Raw genomic sequence first — 8,719 nt, forward strand, 5'->3', positions numbered from 1 at the left:
TTTCCTGCTATCTTATCCTTTGCCCTAACTCACATTTGGTTGCCTTTCTTTCATTGATTCTATTTTCCATTAAGGGTTTGCCTTAGTCTACTTGCATCGCTACAACAAAATCCCTTGGACTTGGTAATTTATAATGAACAGAAACATCTCTTCCCCATTCTGGATGTGAAGAAGTTCAGGTTCTTTGCCACTTTTGGTGACTTGGAAGGACTCTTTATCTTCTTCCAAGATGGTACCTCAAATCCTACATCCTGTGGGGAAAAACAACTCTGTTCCTCACATGCCAGGAAAATGGGAAAAAGTGTTTTTATGAATGGTTCCACCCCCACAACCTTGGCACTTCTCACCAGGCTGTACACCTAACACTGTTGTGTTTGGGGTTAGGTTTTAGTATATCATGTTTTAGGTGTATATTCAGACCATGACATGTTTTTCAGTGTAGCATGCAGAACCTCCTGTTACAATTCACTCTTTGGCACTGTGCTTCTATCTTGCAGGAAAGATCATTCTTTATCATGTTTGCAAGCATACTTTTTTTTCTCTTTGTGCAACACCCATCATGGCCTTTTCCAAGAAGCTAACATGATATGATCATATCAAGAAAAGGAATATTTCTTATAGCCAGTTGTATACTTCCTATTTTTTATTGCTCATCCAAATTCTCATCTCTCAACTATATTCATAGGTCAAAATATACAAGCTCCACTTAAGTTTGCAAGTCCTTCTGCTTTGTTTCATGACATTTCCTGTCCCAAGAGATATTTTCTAAGACTCTGTGGAAGAGTTAACAGTTTCTACAGGGATCAACAGAAGCATGGAATAGACTCTATTCACCACAGGAGAGGCTGTCAGGAGAGGGACATGGCAGACTTATAAGAACCAAACTGCTATCACTACTCCAAGAAAGCTGTTGCTGACATTGAGAACCTTCTAGATGTTGCTAACATTCTTAGAACCTTCTAGAACCAGTCATAGGAAGCATAATCCATTGTGTCTTTCCCATTGAATGCCAGGTTTTCTGAAGAAACACCCCAGCTTGTCCAGAAGGCTTATTACTCCAGTTCCCTAGATTCCACCTCCCTCTGGCTGGCTACCTTCTTGGCCAAGTTCTTCCACCCACCAGCCTTTCCCCTGGTTCCTGTTGTCATCAACCTTTTGATTATATCAGGGCTCAGCTTAAACGTCTTATCTTATTCCCAGGTGTTTACCTATCACACTGTCTTCTGTATTGACACTGCATCTATTTCCTCTATGACTTTATCTCCAGCCTTCAGCACAGCACCTGCTAAAAGGAAAGCACCCGATGAAGGTATACTCTGTGAGTCAATGAGTGAATACCTAAGTAACTTCTTTTACATACCAGGTCCCTGTTTTTTGCTGGAGTGCCTCAAGTTGAATATAGAGATTCCTTTGCTCATCAAGCATAGTTGAGGGGGGTGTCAGCTCATGATTGACACACAACTGAAGATGAATATGGAATCAAATATAAATGTAGAGCTTAGAACCTGTCATCTTGTTTGAAAACATAGCTCTTAGCAAACCTAAAACTTCCATAAAAATCCTATGTATATGTCCATGTATAGAGAATAAGGCCTTTACATTATCTTAATTTCATTCTTTATATACAAAAGGTTCCTTTACTATTGCTACAGCTTGAAACTCTCATGTATCCTGCAGCAACATGTATTAAAGAATTAAAGATTTGGTTGCCATTTTGTGCTACTGTGTGTGTGTGTGTGTGTTTGTGTGTGTGTGTGTGTGTGTGTGTGTGTGTGAGAGAGAGAGAGAGAGAGAGAGAGAGAGAGAGAGAGAGAGAGAGAGAGAGAGAGAGAACGTGTGTGTATTTGTAGGATGTGTAGAAAAATGTAAGGCAGTACCTAGTGGAAATAATTTAGGACATGTCCTTGAAGGGGACTTTGGGAACCTGGTCCTTCCTGCTTGTGTGTTCAAGTTGCCATGAAGTAAATACTATGACTCTACCTCCGGCCATGATACACTAGGCTACTAAAAGCTCAAAGCAACAGGGCCCAATTGCTATGAACTAAAACTATGAACCAAAATAAATCTTTCCCTCATTATGGTGATCATCTCAAAAATTTCTCCATGGTAATGGCAAGCTGATAAACATAACTATTTGCTTGAATGTTGACAATCAGTGGATATAACTCTCTGGGAAATGATTTACTATACTTAGACCTGCGATTGTTAACTACAAAATGTGATAAATATGGAAATGCACAAGACTTAGGCAAGAAATCGCAAAACAAAAAAATACCATTAATTCCTAGTCTCCTCTGAACTTCTGAATTCCTTGGCTTTGTGGCTTCTGACTAGTAGGCCTAAGTAGAGCTGCCTGTAATATTTATTAGAGGAGAGGCCAATGCAAAGATTCTTAGTCAAAGAATTTATTGAGGAAGCTCTTTGAGGATGTGTGGTTTTGGTGTAAGATTTGCTTCAGCATGGCTCTATGAGGCATGTATAAAAGACGGATCACATAGCAGGCCTCAATGACTGAGTTGGGGGGAGCTGAGGTGAGAAGGCACAAGGCATACTTTACTGCTTAAGACTGTTCCCATTCGATGGAGGAATTTAGATTAGCATAGAATACACATAGCAGCTAGTGCTTAATGGACCACCGGGATGATTAATTTTCTGTGTCAACTTGGCTAAGTTATGATGTCCAGATGTTTGGTCAAATGTCTGACTAGCATCATCAGGATGGCACTTTGAGATGCCATTAACATTTATGTCAGAAGATTCTGAGCAAATTCCCTATCATAGAATGGGTAGGAAATTTTAACCACTTTGAACCCGTAAGATAGAAGACAAGGTCCTCCAAGGGACGATGAATACTTCCTCAGAATTGGCTTTAGACTGGAAGACTGGAAGTCTTCCTTAGATACCTAGCCTGTTGGTCTACTCTAAAACTCTAGACTTGTGATTTTATGAGTCAGTTCTTAAAACTATCTGCGTGCGCGCGCGCGCATGCGCGCGCGCACACACACACACACACACACACACACACACACACACACACACACACACACACACATTCTATTCTTGGAGATACCTGAATAACATAGCCACCAACAGCATCTACTACATTTAAACTCCCTTTCTCCTTTCATATTTTCTTCCCTTCCATTATCTGTTGCCGTAGGGAGTTTCTTTAATAATAATTCACTTACAGGTGAAACCTTATTTCAGGGCATATTTCTGGAAGCTTTGACCTTGAACAGGGCAATCATTTTTAGCCACATTAAATTCTGAGAATAACACATTTCAGTTGCATCAAGTAGCTGTGGGCCTGCACCACCAGGGGACGTGGTGTGGAGCAAGAGTGAGATTGAGGTGTTCCTCAAACCCCGAAAACCTCATCCCAAGACTGGCAAGAGTTAGGACTGCTTTATCCCTGCTCTTAACCTACAAACTCCAGCACACAACCTCTATCTTCCCCACCTGTATGACAGTCATGTAGTCTATGACCAGATTACAGGTTCAACTCCCTCCCATCTCCACAAGAACCTGCCCAGAATGTTCTTGGAAGTTCCCTTCATGCAAATGAAGCATTACCAGCACTCCTGCCCCAGCTAATAGTGTACACCCACCCTGGAAATCCCTCCCCACTCACCAAGATCTATATAGCCCCTCTTCACCCTGAATAAAGTTGAGCTGTCTCACTGAAGCTGATTCTAGAAGTCAATTTGTCACACTTGTGGCCATTCTGACTGATGACCTCCAAAGAAGAGGAGAACCACAGTAGCTATTGCTGTGGAATGGAACTGCTCTCAAAGTTCAGCAAACTAAAATGCTAAGATGTTTTATTTTTCATGAGTCTTCAGACCAAGTAGAATGATATAGACTGGACTAGAAAAAGGGGAGCCTCATTCTGTTCAGCATATTTTCCCTTTCTTTTGACAGCAGTAGACTACCTTAGTCATGGCTTCCTTCTGCTAGTAACAGAGTTAACAGGAAAGTTAACGTTTGTGTTGCTTATTGAGGCTGCTTCGAACCAGCAGTTCTCTTTTTGTACCACAAAGGATTTTTACACAGGAAGCCACTAAATTCTTTGTTCCCTACAAAGGGTGACTAAGCAGCATCACATGTACTTAGTATCTTGACTAATATTTTGAATTGCTATAACATGGATTATCAGTGATCTCTAAACTACCAGGGGGGAGGAAAGTCTTTAGTAGCATTAGGTGGTAGTTAAATTGGAGAGCTACCTCCTCATGCTACCAAGACTATTAGAGAAATTCATCCTTACAATTCCGTTTCTCTACAAGCACTTCTAGTTTTTTTTTTATTAAAATACTGAGTTTATTTCACATGTATATTTTTGTCTCCCTACCATTCCCACATCTGACCACCACTATTACTATGTCCTATCATAACATTCCATACATACTTAAAACCAAGTAAAGGGTAGAGTTCCATCCTTGAAAACTAAACAGGCATTTTAGACAACACATTCTTGGCAATTGAACCTGGACAACATTTATCAAACACAGTAGGGAAAGTTCTCACTTTGCATTAAGAAAAGGACAGCCAGATAGCAACTATTACAGAAACAAAGTAAGACAGAATTATTTCAAACTGTTTAAACCATTTTTTTAAAGAGACTTCCTCCACTGCCAGAGGTCTTGAATAGCCTCCTGGTCAGTCATCCAGAAACAATGGTTCACATAATTAATGAACTTGGCTTCCACTTTGGCAAGAGAACCACCTTTTTCTATACTTGCTTGCATTTTTGCCTTAATGTCTTCTACAGAACTAGGTCCTTTGGGTGTTTTGGGAGTTTTTTCCTGTTTTTTGAAGGACTCTTGACCCTTTGATCTTGGTGTTGATGGTTTTAAATCTTTCCCATTTTGGTTTGATTTTTGTGCATTTTTGGCTGGGGTATCTCGTACAGATTTCTTCACTGGAAACTTTTCTTCAGTTTCCTCTTTATCAAAACCATCATCATCTTCTTTTTCATTGTCCTGATCATCTTCATCATCCTCATCATCATCTTTATCAAGTTTTACTTTTTTTTCTGTGGGACTTTGTTACCACCTCCGGGAGCAGATTTCTTTCCAGACGTGCCTAACAGTTTTTCATCTTCCTCATCTTCGTCTTCTGACTCTGAGTCTTCCTCTACAGCTACTAGGTGCTGTCCACTAATGTGCACAGGCCCTGAACCACACTTCAACCTTAAGACCACAGGTAGTGTAATTTCGAAGCCCCCAAGGAAACTGTGGTTGTACAGACATTTTCAAAGTTGCCAGTGTTACTTTAATTGGGCTGCCTTCATAGTTCATTGCTTCTGCCTCTACGATGTGTAACTCATCTTTTGCCTCTGCTCCTAAACTGACCGTTCTTAATGATAACCAGTGCTCATTTTCATCATTATCCACTTTAGAGTGATACTCTTTGTAAGCCTTTAGTTCACAACCGAAAAGGTAGTTCTGAGGCCTAAGAGGGCTCATGTCCATGTCCATCGAGTCTTCCATTAGGTGGAGGCTCGCACTTCAGTGTGAGAGAAGCCAGACGGAAAACAACTGCCTACTGTCGCACTTTTAGTATTGTAATCTTACAAGGATTCTTTAGGACAAGATAAAAGACTGTTACAAAAGGGGAGTCACTTAATATGCTTACATGATAGGGGCTGGGTAGTTCAACATCAGGCATATGAACACCAGAGAAGCTGAGAAGGTTGTAGATGCTTTTAAAACTGCATGACTCAGCAGTCTCAATCTGGTGGGGAAGGCCAGAGAGATTTATCGAACGCCAATGGCTTTTGGTCTATACTGGAATGCTAAAGAAACCAGAATCTGATGTTGGCAAGGGTTGGCAGTAGCAGCAGCATCACTACCCACTTCCACCTGCTACCGCCACCACCATCACCCCTCTTCTTGTGATTGACACATTCATCAGCAAGAGGTGAAGGCAGGCAGGCAACATTGGGTTTTCCTTAGACTTCTTTATATCCAGGTTGCTGGGGCAGGTGCTGCCCATTCTGGGGCAGTGTGTGTGTGTGTGTGTGTGTGTGTGTGTGTGTGTGTGTGTGTGTATGTATGTATGTATGTATGTATGTATGTATGTATGTATGTATGTTCATTCTGTCCTCCATTAGTCCATCAGGGGAAAACCCCTCAGAGTTACTGAGAGACCTATTGCTTAGCTGGTTTCAGATCCCATCAAGTTGAAAATCAAGATTAACTACACAGGGACCTTCCTAGATTAGTCATCTCTCCACCCACTGTGGTGGCTGCTTGTCCACTGTTTTCTGCAGTACTTAGCTTCTTCCTCAGATACACTTTCCCATAACTCAATAACCCCTCCCACTAGCAATTGTCTAGCCCCTTTGTATGCAGAGAAAACAAGCCTTTCACAGACTGAGCAGGGCAGTATCCAAGCTCAGGCAAACACTGCTTTTGCAACAGGGCTCTTGGTGGATTAGTGGATTTTGAGTATTTGATTTGAATTCATGCTGTGTGTCAAAGGTCATGCCAACAGTTCTTTGTAGACTCAGGTATCTCTTTTTAGACTTAATTATTACTATTTCAAGCATAGTTGTGGGACTAGGACTCTCAGCCTCATGGAAGCTCTTTTGTGCAGCTGAGACGATGCCTCATTTCTTTTCGACATTTTAACAGGGTATGTGCAAACAAACTCCTCATTTGATCTTTACCTTGAGGGCAATGTCCTTGATCTTTACTGCCAGGAGTTATCTTAATTTCAGAGGTTTTTTCCTGCTTGGAAAATCTAGCTAGGAGAAATTATTTTTCAGACTAGTGAGCGCCTGCATCTCTGGGCTATTCTTTCTCTCAGTTCTGTTTACAAATTTATTGGTTCTTGCTTGTGTTTATCTCTCTTTTATAATATCTGAGCCCAGATAGCTGAAAGCAAAGGATCTACTGGTGATTCAAACTCGGAAAAGCATAACAGTTTTATTTCTTATCTTCCAGATTGCCATTTGTCCTAGTTGGAATTTCCGTTGCTATGATAAAACATTCTGGCCCAAAGAAACTTGGGAAGGAAGGGGTTGTTCAATCTCTCTCTTGTGTGGGACAGTTCATTATTGAGAGAAGGCAGGGCAGGAACTTAAGGTAGTAACTGAAGCAGAGACCATAGAGGAACACTGCTTATAGGATTACTCAACTGCTTGTACAGCCCAGGTCCATTTGCCTAGGGATGGTACTGCCTCCAGTAGGCTGGGCTCTGCTACATCACCTAGCAACCAAAACAAACCAAACTAACCAAACCAAAACAAAAAATACAAACAAACAAACAAACGAACCAAAACCAAATCAAAACAAAAAACAAAAGCCTTACAGGCATATACATATGCCAATTTGATGAAGGCAATTATTCATTTAAAGTTCTCTCTTCCCAGGTGTGTCCATTCGACAACCAAGATGATAATTATGTACTATGTCTCCATAAAGCTGGTGGCCTCTGCCTAGTCACTTATAAATTTCCTAACCATTATTTTTCAGTTTATAAAGCACCTTTCTTCCATTTCTTTCTTAAGAACGTGCATGTTGAGTGGAGGGGCTCCTGTGTGGAAGTCCGATGACGTCACATGGGAGTCAGTTCTCTTCTGCGACAATGTGGATCTGCCTTACCTTTCCTGTACATCCAAGTCCAACGGCATGAGTTTCTGTATTATTGGCTATTGTTATAATAAACTGTTTCTCAATGGCTTAAAAATTGAACTGCTTATTATATTATTAATAGAACCAAGAGGGAGAGATTGTTATTATTGACACACTCTACCTCGAAGAGGAAAACTTCTTGCTTTGGAATTATGGAGAAACCTTTTGCTTTGTTTTTTGAATAATGGTGTTATATTCTCACACATTCAAACAATTTTTTTCCCTCCCATAGCAGGGAACTACTTTTTTTCTAAAGAAAAAAAAAATCAAAGGCAGGTTTTTAAGTTTGAAAAAAATCAGTAAATGAAGAAACTATAGTTTAAAAGTTGCAAATCCAATTTGGAAACACTAATATTTCTGTAAGCTCTTACTTCAAAGGTCGGAAAATGGAGCAAAGCAGGTCGATGGGAGAAAAGCTTATTATTAACAAAGTAAGTTTATGAACTAGCAATCTTTCCTCAAAGGCTCATGGGAGAAACAGCTTGAAGGTAGTTGAACTAAAACCTTTTGTGGGATGATTGAATGATGCAAGGATCCACTGAATGAGAATGCAGAAGCTGCAGGAGGTGCAAAAAGCTGCAGGTCAGCACATCCGGAAGTCCTGAGGATTCTGGGAGATGCTTGTGAAGGGATGCAAACTGGAAACTACCCTTTAGCACTCTGTGAAAAAGACAGGAAAAGGTTGTGGCCCCTAGTGGTAGCAAGTCCAATAAGTATAACCTTAATGGTTAGTGTGTGTGTGTGTGTGTGTGTGTGTGTGTTTGTGTGTGTATGCATGTACATGTGCGCATGTGCATGTCATGCTCTGAGGTACACGTGGAGGTCAAAGGTCAATGGGGAAGTCAATGCTCTTTTTCCATCATGTAGGTCCTGGGGCTTGGATTCAGGCCATAAGTTCTGGCAGCAAGTCTAGACGTTAACATTACAAATATAGTCATCAGCTAATATTTGTGTACCTTGTTATTGTTTTGCCAGATGTGGGTGGAACAACCAGCATGCTCCACTGCTTTTCGTTTTGATCTTAGTCAGGGAAGGCTCATTGCTGCCGTTGAACTCTCAAGCTTAGTGGTTTGAAAGGG

General features: G+C 40.8%; 1 long non-coding RNA gene and 1 pseudogene across 1 annotated transcript; one reads left to right on the forward strand and one right to left on the reverse strand.

Annotated features, from left to right (window-relative positions):
• The first annotated feature begins 1,023 nt into the window (after window positions 1–1,023).
• On the forward strand, window positions 1,024–7,695 carry LOC134485225 (uncharacterized). Its single transcript, XR_015655445.1, has 2 exons — window positions 1,024–1,309; window positions 7,517–7,695. It is a non-coding gene; the product is annotated as an uncharacterized LOC134485225 (long non-coding RNA).
• Npm1-ps13 (nucleophosmin 1, pseudogene 13) lies at window positions 4,614–5,544 on the reverse strand (annotated as a pseudogene).
• Window positions 7,696–8,719: the final 1,024 nt, after the last annotated feature.

The sequence above is a fragment of the Rattus norvegicus genome, chromosome 1, assembly GCF_021556685.1.
Source record: "Rattus norvegicus strain SHRSP/BbbUtx chromosome 1, alternate assembly SHRSP_T2T, whole genome shotgun sequence".
Lineage (NCBI taxonomy): Eukaryota > Metazoa > Chordata > Mammalia > Rodentia > Muridae > Rattus > Rattus norvegicus.